Source organism: Xenopus laevis, chromosome 9_10L (genome assembly GCF_017654675.1).
Source record: "Xenopus laevis strain J_2021 chromosome 9_10L, Xenopus_laevis_v10.1, whole genome shotgun sequence".
Lineage (NCBI taxonomy): Eukaryota > Metazoa > Chordata > Amphibia > Anura > Pipidae > Xenopus > Xenopus laevis.
Genome location: NC_054387.1, coordinates 134,720,999 through 134,737,431, shown reverse-complemented (window position 1 = coordinate 134,737,431; position 16,433 = coordinate 134,720,999). Strand labels below are relative to the sequence as shown.

The following is a 16,433-nucleotide window of genomic DNA, read 5'->3' as shown; positions in this document are numbered from 1 at the left end:
CTCGGGTGACGCCAGGTCTTAATATAAGAGGACCAGGGGGAGAGTTCTGGCCAGGCAAGGGAACACCACATTATACAGAAATGGAGAACAAGGAGCGTAGTGGGGTCACAGGCCGGGTCAATACCAACAGGCAGAGCGGTACAGATTCAGGAAACAAGAGCCTGGTCGGGTCACAGGCTGGGTCAATATCAATGCAGCATCAAATACTAGCAGAGGTCAGGACAGGCAGCAAGACAGGACTTGGTCAGGAACAGGCAGGGTCAAAAACAACAGTAAACACATTGAAATCACACCCAGGACCTACGAATAGACCTTTTATGTTGGGCAATGAAAACTACACAAAGAGCCCTTTAAATATTTGAATTGTGCCAGTGATGACTTCACGTTCGGCACAAAATCCGGAAATAGCTGAGCGTGCAACCCGGAAGAACAACGCATTACCGCCACGATGCAGGAGGATAACGATGTGGCAGGCATCCCTGCCGAGGGTGCAACCAGACCAACAGGGTAAGTTGTCACATTACTGCCCTCTAGAGGAGCCACCGGACCCCGAGGCTTATCAGGAAACCTAGATTAAAATTGTCGTTATAAACGATCAGCTTGAACATCAGAACCAGGGACCCACAACTAGGGATGTAGCGAACTGCCGATTTGGTGTTCGCAAACGCCGTTCGCGAACACCGGCAAAAAATGCGAACGTTCGCGAACAGTTCGCGAACTTCGAACACCCGCTAACATCGTTCGATTCGAACGATCGAAGGATTTTAATCGTTCGATCGAACGATTTTCATTCGAATCGAACGATCGAAGCATTCGATCGAATGCTTTTCATTCGATCGAATGCTTACAATCGTTCGAACGAATGGAAATCGTTCGATTTTTAGCGGTCGAAGGAATTCGAATGGTCGAATGGTCGAACGATTTGTATTTGAATCGAACGCGAACTCAAAATGCGAACGTCGCGCGACGTTCGCGAACATTCGGCGGACGCGAACGGTCGAAGTTCGCGCAAACAAGTTCGCCGGCGAACAGTTCGCTACATCCCTACCCACAACCTCTCCTCAGGACCATAACCCTCCCAATGCACTAAATACTGTAATTTACCTCTGGAGAGAGAAGAATCAACTATTTTCTGCACCAAGTACTGACATTCGACAGACAATGGAGATGGAGGAGAAGACTGATGAACAATTCTGGTAGGTTTTAAAAAAAGAAACATGAAATTAATTAGAAATCTTAAGCTCAGGAGAAAGTTACAACCAGACAGTACTGGGATTAATGATCTCAGATATTGGAAAAGGACCAATGAATTTAGGTCCCAATTTAGCAGAGGAGACCTTCCAAGGAATATTCTTAGAGGAAACCCAGACTTTATCAGTAACCTGATACTCAGGAGACACCCTGCGATGCCTGTCTGAGGCTTTTTTCTGGGCAGCCACCACTGAGGATAAAGAATTTTGTACCCCTTGTCAAATTTAGCGAAATAATTTATGGAGGGCACATCAGAAGATGAACATAAAAAGGTTCAGGGATTATAGTAAAAAAAAAAAAGTAATAAAAAAAAAAAAAAGGAGATGCACATATTGTTTCAACGACTGATTTGTTCTCTAAGGCTGACCATTGGTTTGTGGATGGTATGCAGAGGAAAAAGACAAATCAGTACTCATCAAGGAGCAAAAAGCCCTCCAAAACTTTGACACACTTCCAGTTACGGTGCCTGAGATGAAGGAGGTGCGGGTGTGAAGCTCTGAGAAACACTACTGTTGCCTGCTATTAAAATCTAAAAAATGTGACAGTAATCCTCCTGGATAAAAGCCAGATCTCTCTTTCTTATAATTAAGAACTGCAATTTATCTTGGCAGTAGTCTGGTCTCTTCTTCTTTCTGAAAGGCATGGTCTGGGTGCTGTGAGACCAGTGAAAGTATTTGGGTGACACTGAATAAAGCAGAGGGTTTTTTTTTTTGTTTTTTTATGTCACGGCTAAGGTAACTGTGAGGAAAGACATTACTTAAAACTGAACATTCAAACATTTAAACTCATAAATAAATAAAGGACACACTAATATTGACCTGAAAAACATTTATACTTGAGACTATGAAGATTTTCATTCATCCAGGTCATGGTATATCTAGTATAGGTCAATCTAAAAACAACTGGACTTGCTGAGTAATCGATGAAGACGTTTCACTACTCATCCGAGCAGCTTCTTCAGTACAACTGACTGGTGTGGGAAGTTCTCGTCATATAAACTCTTCCACTAATCCATTTACAATGGCACATTGTAACTCTTCAAAGAGGTGGCATCTGAAGAAACTCACAGAGGTGTTGATTCTGTGTAGTTGTGATAGGATTATCCAATGTGTCATGCAACTCCTAGATACAGGTGTTACTTGTGAGAGTTGCATGAATGGAAGTGTTCTGAATCCGCCGGGGTACAGATGTTTTGTTTTTTTTTGTTTTTTTAGATTGACCTATACTAGATATTTATACTTGAGAGTGCTTTTGCTCAAATATACTCAAGTTATAACAGCATATAATAGTGGGGATAACCCCCTATCTAAAACAAAGGAAAAGCAAATCTATCTGCTAGTAATACTTAAAGCACCCCAGGCAAAAGGATGGAGAACTTTAACTCATCACAACAATTCCATGTAAAAACAAATGGAAAAACCTATGAAAAAAATAAATATAAAAGTACAAAAAATGGTGAAATGGCTACTGAAGTTAACCTAACCAGAAAACCATTCTCAAAACCTTCAAATGAAAATAACTTTTCAGAAATGGCTAGAGAAGTCGCAAAGCTTCTCAATCCAACTATAGAATTGACTATAAAAACTTCAATGGAAAATATGACTGAAAAATTACAAGCCAGCATAAATAACATTACAGATAAGCTTACCTCACATGACCAACAGATAACAAATCTTCAAGAGACAGTTTCGGAAATCCAGGATGACACAATCTCATCTCTTACAAGGATAGAGGTATTGGAAAAGAAAACTAGTGAATTACAATCAAAAATTGATGATCTTGAGAATAGAACAAGAAGAAACAACTTACGATTCATTGGAATTCCAGAATCCTATAATACCGAGGATATTCATTTATACATAACTAAATCAATACCTGCAAAGTTGGGCATACACCATGAGCTATCCAATATGAAAATAGAAAGACTCTATCGCTTGGGGCCACCTATCGACCAAATGCAAACTAGACCTAGAGCAGTCATTGCAAGGTTTCTAAACTATTCAGAGAAAAACATACTCTTCCAAGCCTACAAAAAAATGAACATTGCTAGTCTAGACATTGATGGGAAAAAAGTTCTTATATTCCAGGACTATTCAACATTGCTGTCTCAGAAGCGTAAGGAATTTTCTACATGTCAATCTTTATTTAAACTGAATATAAAGTTTGCCCTCATTTATCCAGCCAAACTCAAGATTTTTCTGACTTCAGGAACCCATATTTTTGAAAATCCTAAAGAAGCACAACATTTTGTACATCAAATGGAATACAAAACCAAAATGCCAAACTGGACCAAAGGATAACATTCAAGTCTCACCTAAGGAAAGAAGACAATTTCTGAAAGACCCTCAACACCATCTACAAAAGCATCGGGATATAGATCTTCCCTCAAAGTCAAGATCCAGATCAAGATCTCCCCTTCTTAAAGATCCAGGAACAGATGACACTATGATCAATTAAGAAAAGCATAGCAAAACTAGACTCAATAAGTATAATTTGGGCAAGGGTGGTGGTTTCGGTTCACCCTGTTACTGATCTTAGTTAGAGAGTTTTTTTCTCCCCTTCTTAAAGATCCAGGAACAGATGACACTATGATCAATTAAGAAAAGCATAGCAAAACTAGACTCAATAAGTATAATTTGGGCAAGGGTGGTGGTTTCGGTTCACCCTGTTACTGATCTTAGTTATAGAGTTTTTTTTTACTTCCTTCTCTCCAGGAAAAAAGTGAAGTCATTTATCCTGTTATACAGATATTGCTTTATGGGTTATTACCCTAAGCTAGTTAATTTTTATGTTAAATATTTTGTTATGTTATCATTAATTGTTCAATTTTTCCAACTCATATCACAATATGTTTGTTTGATACCCTACTTAGATAGGGGTTTTATTCTATCTCTCTGCTTGATAAATCTAGTTAGGGCATTTCTTTTGTCTCTCTGCTCAACATATCTCAGAATTTTTTTTCCATGTAGAATATTCTGCTCTTATCTGCCACAAATTTGACAATGATTAATATTATTATGTGGAATGTGAATGGGCTAAATTCATTTGTAAAAAGAAAGAAAATTCTTACAGAGCTGAAAAGACTAAAAGGTGATATAGTAATGTTACAAGAAACGCATTTATCAGAAATAGAATCTGAAAAACTGAAAAGAGGTTGGGTAGGTGAAATAGTATTTTCTCCAGCTATCAACAAGAAGGGAGGAGTAGCAATACTATTTCATAAATCATTAAACATTCAAATCCTGAACTTTGACAGGGATGAAAGTGGCAGATATATTTTTGTAGAAACTCTTCTACATGACAAAACTTGGAATTTTGGGTCTATATATGCTCCAAACATAAATAAAGAGAGTTTTTTCAATTATATAACTCAAAAGCTTATCACATATCCTCAAATGAAATTGGTTATTGGAGGGGACTTTAATGAATCTCATGTGTGGTACTAGATAAAATTGGTTGCAACCACTCACCATCTTTTGGCATATCCAAACTAATAACTAATTTTTTGAAACAAACCAATTTAGTTGATCTTTGGAGAGTTCTGCATCCCTCAGATAAAGCATTTAGTTTTTTTCTCACACACATGGTATAGGTACCCGTATAGACTATACTTTCTCTTCACTAGATGTAATAAGAAACACACGGACAATTACAATTGGCGATATTAACATATCTGACCACGCTCCGGTTATAACAGAAGTGATATCTAAAACCCCTCCTAAAACATTTATTCCGTGGTCTTTTCCATCATTTCTCTCAGAGAGGCCTGACTTTGCTAATATGTTATCCAAGAGATGGGATCTTTTTTTAAAGGAGACCCAATCTCACAAAAGAAATCTTCCCGTATTGTGGGATACGTTGAAGGCTGTTATTAGAGGAGAAATTACCAATTACAAATCCAAATTTATAAAAAAGATGAACAAAGAATTTATATCCTTGAGCAAAAAACAGGGGAAAGCATACTTAAATTTCATTCTACATCCCTCTAAACAAAATAGTGAAAAATATAAGGAATCTTTGGACAAACTAAAATATTGGAATAGATTAAGAGATGACTTAAATATGTCTTATTCTAAAGCCAAATTTAATAATCTAAGTAATAAATCTAATAGACTACTGTCGAATTTAACACGTATCTGGACAAGATCCAATAAAATAATTCTTATTAGAAATAAACAGAATCAATTGACAAATTCTCCAACAGAAATTGTTAAGATATTTAGAGAATATTATAAAGATCTATATGCACATTCTCAACTAAACAAATCTGCAATGAAGCAATTTTTTTCTAAAGTTTCAATACCAAAACTAACCACTTCTCAACTGAAAGATCTTAACTCTCCAATAGAATTACCAGAAGTTATTGTAACTATTAATAACCTTAAAAATCATAAAGCAGGAGGTCCTGATGGCCTAACATCCCCATTTTACAAAATGTTAAGTCATAAAATAGCCCCCTTTCTAACCAACTTATATAATGAGCTATTCTGCTATAATAATACATTGCAATCAAGTATAGTATCAAACATTAAATTAATCCCAAAGGAAGACAAAGATTTATCATACCCCACATCATACAGACCTATCTCATTAATCAATCAAGATTTCAAAATTCTCACAAAAATACTAGCTTATAGACTATCAAACTTTTTGCCGACCATTATATCTCCCCAACAAAGCGGATTTGTTAAAAACAGAACAGTGACAAAAAATGTTCGAACCTTAATTCAGGCAATATTTGAAGTTAAAAAGAGAAGGTCCCCTGCTCATTGGTGAGTTTAGATGCAGAAATGGCCTTTGATAATGTCTCATGGGAATATTTATTTTGTTGTTGCAAAGAGTATGGTCTAAATGGTCAATTTCTTTCTATGATAGAACAAATATACAAATCTCCAATGGCAAGAATAGTGGTAGCAGGAGAACAGTCAGAAACCTTCCCTCTATATAGAGGAACACGTCAGGGTTGTCCCCTATCCCCCTTATTATTTAATATCTCAATGGATCCATTAATTAGATATTTAGAAAATTCTGACCTTTTCCAAGGTTTTACGACAAAAGGAAAAATTCGAAAAACATTAGCATTTGCTGATGATCTTCTACTTCTGATCCAAAATCCCAAAAGGTCTATTAACAACATTTTTACATTCTTTGAAAATTACAAAACTTTTTCAGGATACACTGTCAATTGTGAAAAAACTCAAATCTTGAATATTTGTGACTCAATCCCAAAAAACCTACTTAAAAGCCTTAAGATAAAAATACCCACAGGTAAATTAAAATATCTAGGTATCACATTATCATCTGATTTATCAAAATTATATTCTCTTAATTATACCCCAGCTATTCAAGCTCTGATTTCTGGGTGTAAGAGATGGATTAACTGCCCATTGAATCTTACAGGCAGAATTGCCTTTATTAAAATGCAAATTTTTCCGAAGATGTCATATCCTATTTTGAATCTACCGCTTTTACTAAAACATGCTGACATTAAGAAATTAGATCAAACTATTAACGAGTTTATTTGGCAGAACAGAAGGCCAAAAATCTCATTGACCAAACTAAGATACGCCAAAAATATGGGGGGTCTTAACGTTCCAGACTTTAGAAAATTTAATTTGGCATCAATTGTGAGGTATATCATTGAATGGATCTCAGAAAAAGAGAAATTCACGGATTTAGACATAGAAATTAAATTGGATTCAAAGGAACACATAGTTTCATCCCTTCATAAAAAATGGTCGGAACAACATATAGATGTTAAAAAAAATCCCCTATACAGAGATACGTCCATGGTGTGGAACTTTTCCACAAAGAAAATAAATTGAATTATAACATCTCATCCTTTCTTTCTCCATTCTATCTGAAAGGCTTTCCTATTAAAGATAGAGAAATGATGTCGCAAAAATGGAAAAAGAAAGGTATTAGCCAAATAAAAGACATAATAGACCAAGATAATGGCATTCCATTATCATGGGAGGTAGTTAAACGCTTATATAGGTTATCTGAAAAAGATAGACTAACTTACTCTCAACTAAAAAATGGTATTAAACTTCTGGACCCGAGTACATTATCACAATTAATCAGTCATTCTCTATTTATTTCTCTATCTGACCTTATAGAAGAACCTTTAAAAAATAAAACATCAATAATATCACGAATACTTCTAAAAATACAATAACCGAATAACAAAATTATAACCGAATAATTAACTCAGAGAATTGGCGAGACCAACAATTCAGAATTGTACATTTGGGTTATAGTTTACTTATAAGAAACTGTCAAATTCCTTAGCTATATCTGTTTGCCCAAAATGTAATGAACAGAATATAGACGTCTTACATTACTTATGGTCCTGTCCAAATATTAGACAGTTATGGTATAAAATTCAAAAGCTAGCTAGAGAAAAAAACAAAATAGACTTGGTTATTACTCCATTGTTTGCTTTATTAGACCGGAAAAATGCTCTTCGAGTAGAGAATAAAGATTCAGAATTAAAGATCTCAGAAGATATTTTAAATTTTTATTTTTTATTAATGGCTGCAACTCGTAAGTCAATATATTTACAGTACATTGGATAAAGGAAATTCCCCCATCATTAGAAACCATACTGAGTTATTTATATAACCTGTGCGTACAAGAGGCAATACGTTGCAAAACGGGGAACCAGAAATTAAGGGAGCGTTTTATGGTCTGTTTATCTTAGAACAATAGAGGCCAATAAGAAAAGGTTTATTTTAAATTGTATTGATTCTGGGGAGAATTCCATTCTTTTGTAATATAAGCATATTAGCCAACACATTCATACTGAGAATGGAGTAACTGTGAATTCATTATTAATTTAAATAGAATTCGAGCAGAGATATTTTAATTTTAATTGTAGTCTTTAAACATTAATTTTAATTTCTAATTCTATTCAAACTTTAATCTTATTTCAGGTTTGTTATACCTTGATTTTATTTGCATTTACTGTGTTGTAATTAAGACTGTTTTTATTTAGACAATGGTTTGTATAACATCTCAAATATTATGACATCACCATGTTTACTTAACTACATAGCTTAATTGTTCTATTGTATTGGTACTGAAAAATAACTTACTGTAATGTAATCTGTTGTTAATGATCAATAAAAAGAGATAAACAAAACTTTGACACAAATGAACCCCCCTATCAGAGACAATATTTAAAGCAGCTAATAAATAAGAGAGGGAGAGTTCAGCAAGGGATTTGGCAGAGGGGAGGGTGGGAAGGGGGAAGAAAATGTTACATTTTCCGAAAACGATCCACCCCTACCCAAATTACCATATTCCATTTTGAGGGAGGTAACTCCACAATGAAGTCCATGGCCTTTCAGGGATAGGAAGCGACTGTAGCAGCCATTGAGGTAATAACCTGGAAGTTTTAGAACGCTGACAAACCGGGCACGAATCAATATAGTTACCAACATGCTTCCTCAAGATTAGCCACCAAAGTGTACGATAGAAGGGAACAGGTCTTTGTGCAGGTCTACTTTAGCGTTGTGAGTCTCAATCAGAAAAGTTTTCCCAGAGGAATATTCGAAGGAGCCTTATCTTGGACAATATAGGTCTGGACTCAGAACTGCCACAATCACTTCCTAACCCAAAATAGAATCAGGTTCAGATTCTTCTTTACAACGGGAGACAAAACGTCTAGACAGGGCATCAGCTTTAATTTTTCCCGGGCCTGAAAGTTATAACAAATTACATTGGGTAAAATACAGTGCCCAATTGGCCTGTCTGGAATTTAGGTGCTTAGCGGATTCAATATACAGTAAATTTTTATAATCTGTAAAAACTGTAACTACATGTTTAGCACATCTAGAATATGTCTCCATTCCTCATTTAATGGTCAGTAACTACCTGTTAAATACAATAAAGGGGGATTGTGGGTGCACTCCTGATGTACAATCATAATATGTTTAAGTACAATGGAAGTGCTACTGACCTGGCCAATTAATCAATGCACATTCCCTGCACTTGCATATTTATTGAATTACTTAGACAGAGGACATTGGCTGGCTCCATCTCTAGTACATTTTGGGACAGAATGAATCCTAGAAAATTTACAGAAACCTAAAAAAGACACATTTTTCTAGTTTGGCATAAAGCTGGTGCTGCCTGAGCCTACATAACACCTCCTGGACATGACTACAGTGAAGAGAAAGATTAGAGGAAAATATGAAGATGTCGTCCAGGTATACCACCACATACTGACCTGAACCCTCTCTCCAGGCTTTCCTTGATATATTCCCCCATAGCCTGGTACTCTGGAAGAGAGAGAGGGGGTATGCTCTACCCTTATGAGTAGAGGAACCTGGAATTAAATCAACGGGACAATCATAATGCCTATGTGGTGGATGGAGTTTGGCTGCCTTTTCTGAAAAGACATCAGAAAAAGAGGAATACTGAATAGGCAACCCCTCTAGGGAAGTAGCAGCAAGGACTTTGGTAGGCTTTAAACAAGAGGTTTCACACACTGGACTCCACTGAATTATTTTTATAGTGGACCAGTCTAGCCTGGTATAGTGTCTCTGCAACCAGGGTAGATCTAGAATGATGGGAGTCAAGGGCAATCACATAGAAGTAACTCAGCTCAGCATGATTACCCAGGGGCATAAGAAGATTCTTGGATTTGAAAGACACCAAACCAGACCCGAGGGAACTATCATCAATGATAGACAGAGCAATGGGACAAGGGGTTCATAGGTATGCAATGTTTGTGTACAAAACTGGCATCCAAAAAAGTTCCCTGCTGCCCCAGAATCTAAGAAGGTAGAGCACTGTGCATAACCCTTATCCCAATTCAAGAGGACCTAAATTAGAATTTGTGAAGAAGAGAATGACTGGGGAGTAGTAGAAACAGCATCACCCAAGCAGGATTCCCCAGACCTTCTTAGGTTTTGCCATTTCCCAGCCTCTTGGGACAAGTGTCATGGAGATGACCTTTGTCCACACAATATAGGCATAAACCATTAGCCCTCCTACGACCCTTTTCCTCGGAAGACAAGCAAGTTGAACCCAATTGCATGGGTTCCTCAACCTTAGCTGCGGACTGGAGTCTGCATGATGAGGCTGGAGCAGACATGGCAGCTACAGGCTGCTGTTGAAGGATGTACAGATGAGCTGACAGTTTCTGTAAGCACTAGATGGTTTACTCTTGGTTGGATTCCTGTTCTCCTAGACGCTAAAGCAGGCACGCCAGGATCGCTTCCGTGGTAGCAGATGACCTGTTCTCCTAGACGCTAAAGCAGGCACGCCAGGATCGCTTCCGTGGTAGCAGAGGAAGCTGCTGCACCTTCAGCGTCCATGTTGGGCCTGACGTACTGTCTCAATTGTTATTCCAAACCCAGGACAAACCCCAAGGTCGGGGTCATGGCTCAGCCTCTTTAACATCCACCTTTCACTTCGGGAGAAGCCCTCCGCTACTCGGGTGCCACCAGATCTTAATATGAGAGGACCAGGCAAGGGAACTGCACATTATGCAGAAAAGATGAGCAAGTCGGGGTCACAGGCCAAGTCAATACCAACAGACAGATCGGTACAGATTCAATAAACAAGAGCGTAGTCGGGTCACAGGCCGGGTCACTATCAAAGCAGCGTGAATACAGAATCCAGAAGACTGGTCAAATAGTAGCAGAGATCAGGAAAGGCAGCAAGACAGGACTTGGTCAGGAACAGGCAGTAACAACAGTAAACACATAGAAATCTCACCCAGGAACTTTTATGTTGGGCAATGAAAACTACACAAAGAGCCCGAGTATTACTGGGATGATGCAGGAGGATAAAGATGCAGCACATTGTTTCTATAGCTAGAGGAGCATAAAGCTCTGGTACATTCTTGTTATTTGCATAATATGTCTCCTTTACAGGAGCAGTATTCCTAATATATCACTAATGTCCTTCCATTTCTATTGGCCTCAATGTGCCCCAATCCCCCCTCCCCCCAAGCCTCCCCCTTATGTCACCACAGAGTCAGCCGACAGCCTATTCTTATCCCTACTATTCCCCCACTCTCCCTACCTGCTCCCCAGTATGTATAGCTGCCCAGCACTCACACAATCAGTAGCAAAGTGTCCCTGGGAATAATCAGCTCATGTGCTCCTTTAGTGCCACCATTAGTGCCGTCCCGCTCCCTTACTTAACTCTTTCTCCCACTGTGGCTGTGCAGCAGGAAGAGGTGAGAGAGGAGCTCATTGGCTGTGAGTGGAATGTGGGCGGTACAGAGAGCAGCAGAGAACAATGATTGGATTAGTGAGCACAAGCGAGGGACAAAAAGATAGGGACAGAGGGAAAACTCACAGATTGCTTTGTAAATGTAAAAAAATAACTGAAATTTTTACGATCCTTCAGGGTTGCCAGATTGGCGGTTTTATAGCCAAATTGGGCTATTTTTAAAACTTAGTGGCAGGTTTGAAAGTCCAAATCCACCAATTTTTGGATTTGGGCTAGTTTTGGATGTTCCAGTGGGTTTGGACTTTTAAAACCCGTCCCATTTTTTTTAATGCGAAAATAAATGTGTAAATAGATAGACTGTGCAAAATAAAAAAATGTATCTAATATAGTTAGTCAGGCAAAAATGTAATGTATAAAGGCTGGAGTGAGTGGATGTGTAACATAATAGCCAGAACACTACTTCCTGCTTTTCAGCTCTCTAACTCTGAGTTAGTCAGTGACTATAAGGGGGGCCACATGGGACAGAACTGTTCAGTGAGTTTGTAATTGATCCTCAGCATTCAGCTCAGATTCAAAAGCGACAGTTATGTCCCATGTGCCCCCCCTCAAGTCACTGATTGGTTACTGCCTGGTAACCAATCAGTGGAAAGCAAGAGAGCTTTTGTCATTAACCCCTGCCTTCTAGTCATACAGCAACATCACCTTGCAAGCCAAAAAGAGAGGACTTTGCCCCCTCTGACCTCTTTTAATAGTCCTTACCAAGCACAATAATTCACAGGGACAGATAAAAAGAAAAACAGCCCATTTAGGCGCCACAATGGCTTTATTTCAAGGTACAGCAGCCACTGTGTCCTTTCTGCTGTTACCAAGGGGCCAGTGTATAGAATGAACCATGCGGAACAAACCAACTCTGCGCACAGGGAGATTGGGGACTAGCAAATAGTGTTTAAATGTCTTGGGTATTTAAGTTGTCATAAAAAGATTATGTAATGTGACAAATGTAATGTGTAAAATGATGTAATGTGTGGGACAGACTTACGGAACGCATTTTAGGACATCCTGCTGCGAAATACTTCTCCTTCATGCGATGTCCTATGTCTTTGGAATGGTGCATCTGTTGCTTTTACCGTCAGTCATCGTCCAAATCTGCAATCGCACCTGCGTCCTCTACCCTTCATTCTCAGCCGTCATACGAACTGCGCCCTCAGTCTTCCCCCTCAGCCCTCCACCCTCGCTCACCACTTCATAAAGTTATGAATAAGACTGTCGGCTGAAAAGAGAGATCTGCGGGGGAGTACTGAGCAGGGAGGGCGGAGGGACGAGGACTAAAAGGAAGAGGACTGAGGGCGGAAGGCAGAGGATTGAGGGCGGAAGGAAGAGGATTGAGGGTGGAGGATGGAGGATTGAGGGTGGAGGATTGAGGGTGGAGGATGGAGGGCTGATGGCGGAGTTGGTAAGACTGAAGGTTGAGAAGGGAGGGTAGAGGACGGAGGTGCGATTGCAGATTTCAACGATGACTGACGGTAAAAGCAACCGATGCGCCATTCCAAAGACATAGGACATCGCATGAAGGAGAAGTATTTCGCTGCAGGATGTCCTAAAATGCGTTCCGTACAGACTGTCCGTTGCTGCCTGCTCCAAAGTACTGGCCCTCCCACCTTTCTCCTTACGTACAGAGAATCCTGCCTGCCCTCTTGTGAGGGAGAGAGAGCCCTTTGCAGCAGGCAGGCAACACACTAGAGGGGAGAGAGGTAGAGAAAAGAAACTCACAGGCTGCAGACAAAATCAGGGAGACAATCAAGAAGTTCCATTGTTTCTCTGCTTCCACAATTTGCTTCTCAGATTCAGTCCACTCAGTCTTTTGCACCTTCAGATACTCCCATTGACATGGTTTTTGTTTCTCCTGTCTCTCTCAGACCCATTGTTCCAAACAAGCTGGGCATCCAGGTGTAACTAAACCACGGGTCTGTATATATATATATAAAAACACACACATACAGTTTGCACTTATAAATAGTGGCACCGTGATTTCCAAGAGTGACTTCAGAACCTAAAGTATACAGTTAGAGGCAGAGGATAATTCTACTACAAATACATTAAATACCGTGAGAGGCAGTGGAAACATTAGCACTAAATACATTATATACTGTAGTGAAAATGAGTGTGTCACTGCTTAATAATAGAAAAACACATTAAAGGGATACGGTCATGGGAAAACATTTTTTTTTCAAAACGCATCAGTTAATAGTGTTGCTCCACCAGAATTCTGCACTGAAATCCATTTCTCAAAAGAGCAAACAGATCTTTTTATATTTTATTTTGAAATCTGACATGAGGCTAGACATTTTGTCAGTTTCCCAGCTGCCCCAATCATGTGACTTGTGCTTTGATAAACTTCAACCACTCTTTACTGCTGTACTGCAAGTTGGAGTGATATCACCCCCCCCAGCAGCCAAACAACAGAACAATGAGCAGGTAACCAGATAGCAGCTCCCTAACACAAGATAACAGCTGCTTGGAAGATCTAAGAACAGCACTTAATAGTAAAAGCCATGTCCCACTGAGACACATTCAGTTACATTAAGTAGGAGAAACAGTGCCGGGCCAAGTCGGCCAGGCGCCCCAGGCAACCTGGCCGACTACGTCGCCCCCCTGCTGTATTGAAGAGCGCCGATAATGCGCGACTGCGCATGCGCCGATGACGCGCGAATGCGCATGCGCCAATGATGCTACTGCGCCGATGACACGCGAACGTGCCCAGAGGACGTGCGAATGCACATGCGCAGAGGACGCGCACACTCGCAAGCGGAGAAAAACTTCTGCCACAGCTTCTGGAACTAGGGGTAGGCGTCGGAAGAGGTAAGTGCCTGGAGCCCCTCCACCTTTGCGCCCTAGGCACTTGCCTCTTCTGCCTACCCCTAGTTCCGGCCCTGAGGAGAAATTGCCTGCCAGAAAGTAATTCCATCCTAAAGTGCAGGCACAAGTCACATTATGTTAGTTATGTTGGAGTCAGTGCTAAGCCACTGTATCAGTGAATCACTTATCTGTTTTATCAGTGGTCAGTTTTAATAATTCTCCAGAACCCAAAAGAACCCTTCTCAATACATTAACAGTGAGAGGTAGTGGTTAATAACACCAAAGATCCCTTACCCTTACAAAAAGCAGGTTACCTGAAACCTGGAGATGGTTTCAGCATTGTATAGATCAAAATGAATCCAGAAATTGTTAGTATTGCTGAAAATGCTCCCATGTGCTACATAGTGGAAGATGTGATAACAGCAACCAAGCTGGCGAAAGCCAAGTAGGGGAAACAATAGCTTATCTGAAAGCAGTTCCATTGTGAAGTGCTGGCTCTTTCTGAAAGCACAGGATCAGGCACAATTACCTGAGATGGCTGCCTACACACCAATATTACAACTAAAAATGACAAAATCTATTTGTGTCCAGTGAAAAGTCCCTGATAATGAGCTGCTACTGCTTAGAAAAGGGTTTGTTTGTTTATAGGTCGATAGGGAACTCTGAACAAGCATTTTAACACACATGTAGTATTTATTATGATAATATTTTTTTTTTTAAAGTTTTATTTGTTACTAGCACAAGATCCAATACACAGAATGATACACTTGATGCAGAGTAAAAAAAACAAAAGTAAAGGACACATTGCGCCAGTGATTTTGCATTAACACCCCGGGGAAACAATAAAGAGACGGGAAGCAAGAAGAGAGAGAGAAAATTAAGAAGAGAAAAAAATGTAGGCAGGGAGGAGGGAGACCCAAAACAGAAAACACAACCACGACATACCATGCCTCATGAGTCATATCTAGTCACAATCAGACACATTAAGTGAGAGAATCAGCCATAGCGCCCTCACAGTCCATAAAGCATGCCCTGACGAGAGATCCGGTAGCCCAATTTCAGTCTGGATCAAGTAACCAATCAAGCGTAAGTTGGGAGGAGTCTGGTTCCCTGGACGAGTATGACTCGTTTTGGAGTATCCACAATGTCCAGATAGCATTAAATTTATCAGGGCATCCCCTCGAATAGTATACCTGCTCCAGAATCGGGAGCGCTTGCTCCACTAGGGTAATCCAAAAGGCAATAGTAGGTGGATGTTCCTCTTTCCACTTAATAGCAATAGCCTTCTTGGCATAAAAAAGTAGGAAGGTGAGGAGCGTTTTTTCAGTGCGGGAAGTATCCGTATCTGAAAGGTAATTAAGTAACAGCACTGCTGGATGCACTTCTACTGGCAGAGCCATAAGGTGGGAAATGTAAGAAGCAATCTCCATCCAGAATCCCTCGATTAACGGGCACTTCCAGGTCAGATGAAAAAAGTCAGCTGGAGAACCCTTGCAGCGGTTGCAAACATCAGGAAATGCAGGATTCATCCTGTGAAGAGCAGATGGAGTATAATAGGCTCGGTGTAGGTATTTAAATTGAATCAATCTATCACGTGCCCGTATCAACGGGGAAACAGAATTGGCCAGAATATCAGTCCATTGTTCCTGAGTTAAGTCAGGAATATTTGTAATCCACTTTTGATAGAGCCCTGGCATAGGTAAGCTATCAGTTGGTCGAATAGAAACATATATAGTAGATAAGGGCTTACGAAGACTGTCCTTACGGAGAACCTCTTCAAGTGGAGAGGTTTGAATGCAAGGGACAATTGTGCTGAATTGTTGCGTCAGGGCATGACGTAATTGAAAAAACCTAAACAGCATATTATTGGGAAGAGCGAAAGTGTCCTTGAGCTGTTGGAAAGAGAGCAAGGAGTTATCATCATCAAAAACATCCCCCAGGCATTTCACCCCACATTGAACCCACACCTGTGGGTCCGGGACTAAAACCAACTCCTGTAGAGCGGGGTTATACCAAAGGGGAGTGTGTGGTGAGGATGACCCAGGACCCTGTGGTAGTCTAGCCAAACCCCTCTGCCATGCCCTTACTGTGTTGCGTACCATAGGGGTAAGGAAAGGTACGCCCGGGGGTTTCCT

General features: G+C 39.9%; 1 protein-coding gene across 1 annotated transcript in view; it reads right to left on the bottom strand.

Annotated features, from left to right (window-relative positions):
* LOC108703837 (zinc finger protein 850) overlaps positions 1-11,525 on the bottom strand; it is a 28,443-nt gene extending 16,918 nt beyond the window's left edge. Inside the window, exon 1 of the mRNA XM_041576350.1 lies at positions 11,325-11,525. The gene's annotated coding sequence lies outside the window, so the exon portion shown is untranslated. The remainder of the gene's footprint in view (positions 1-11,324) is intronic.
* Positions 11,526-16,433: the final 4,908 nt, after the last annotated feature.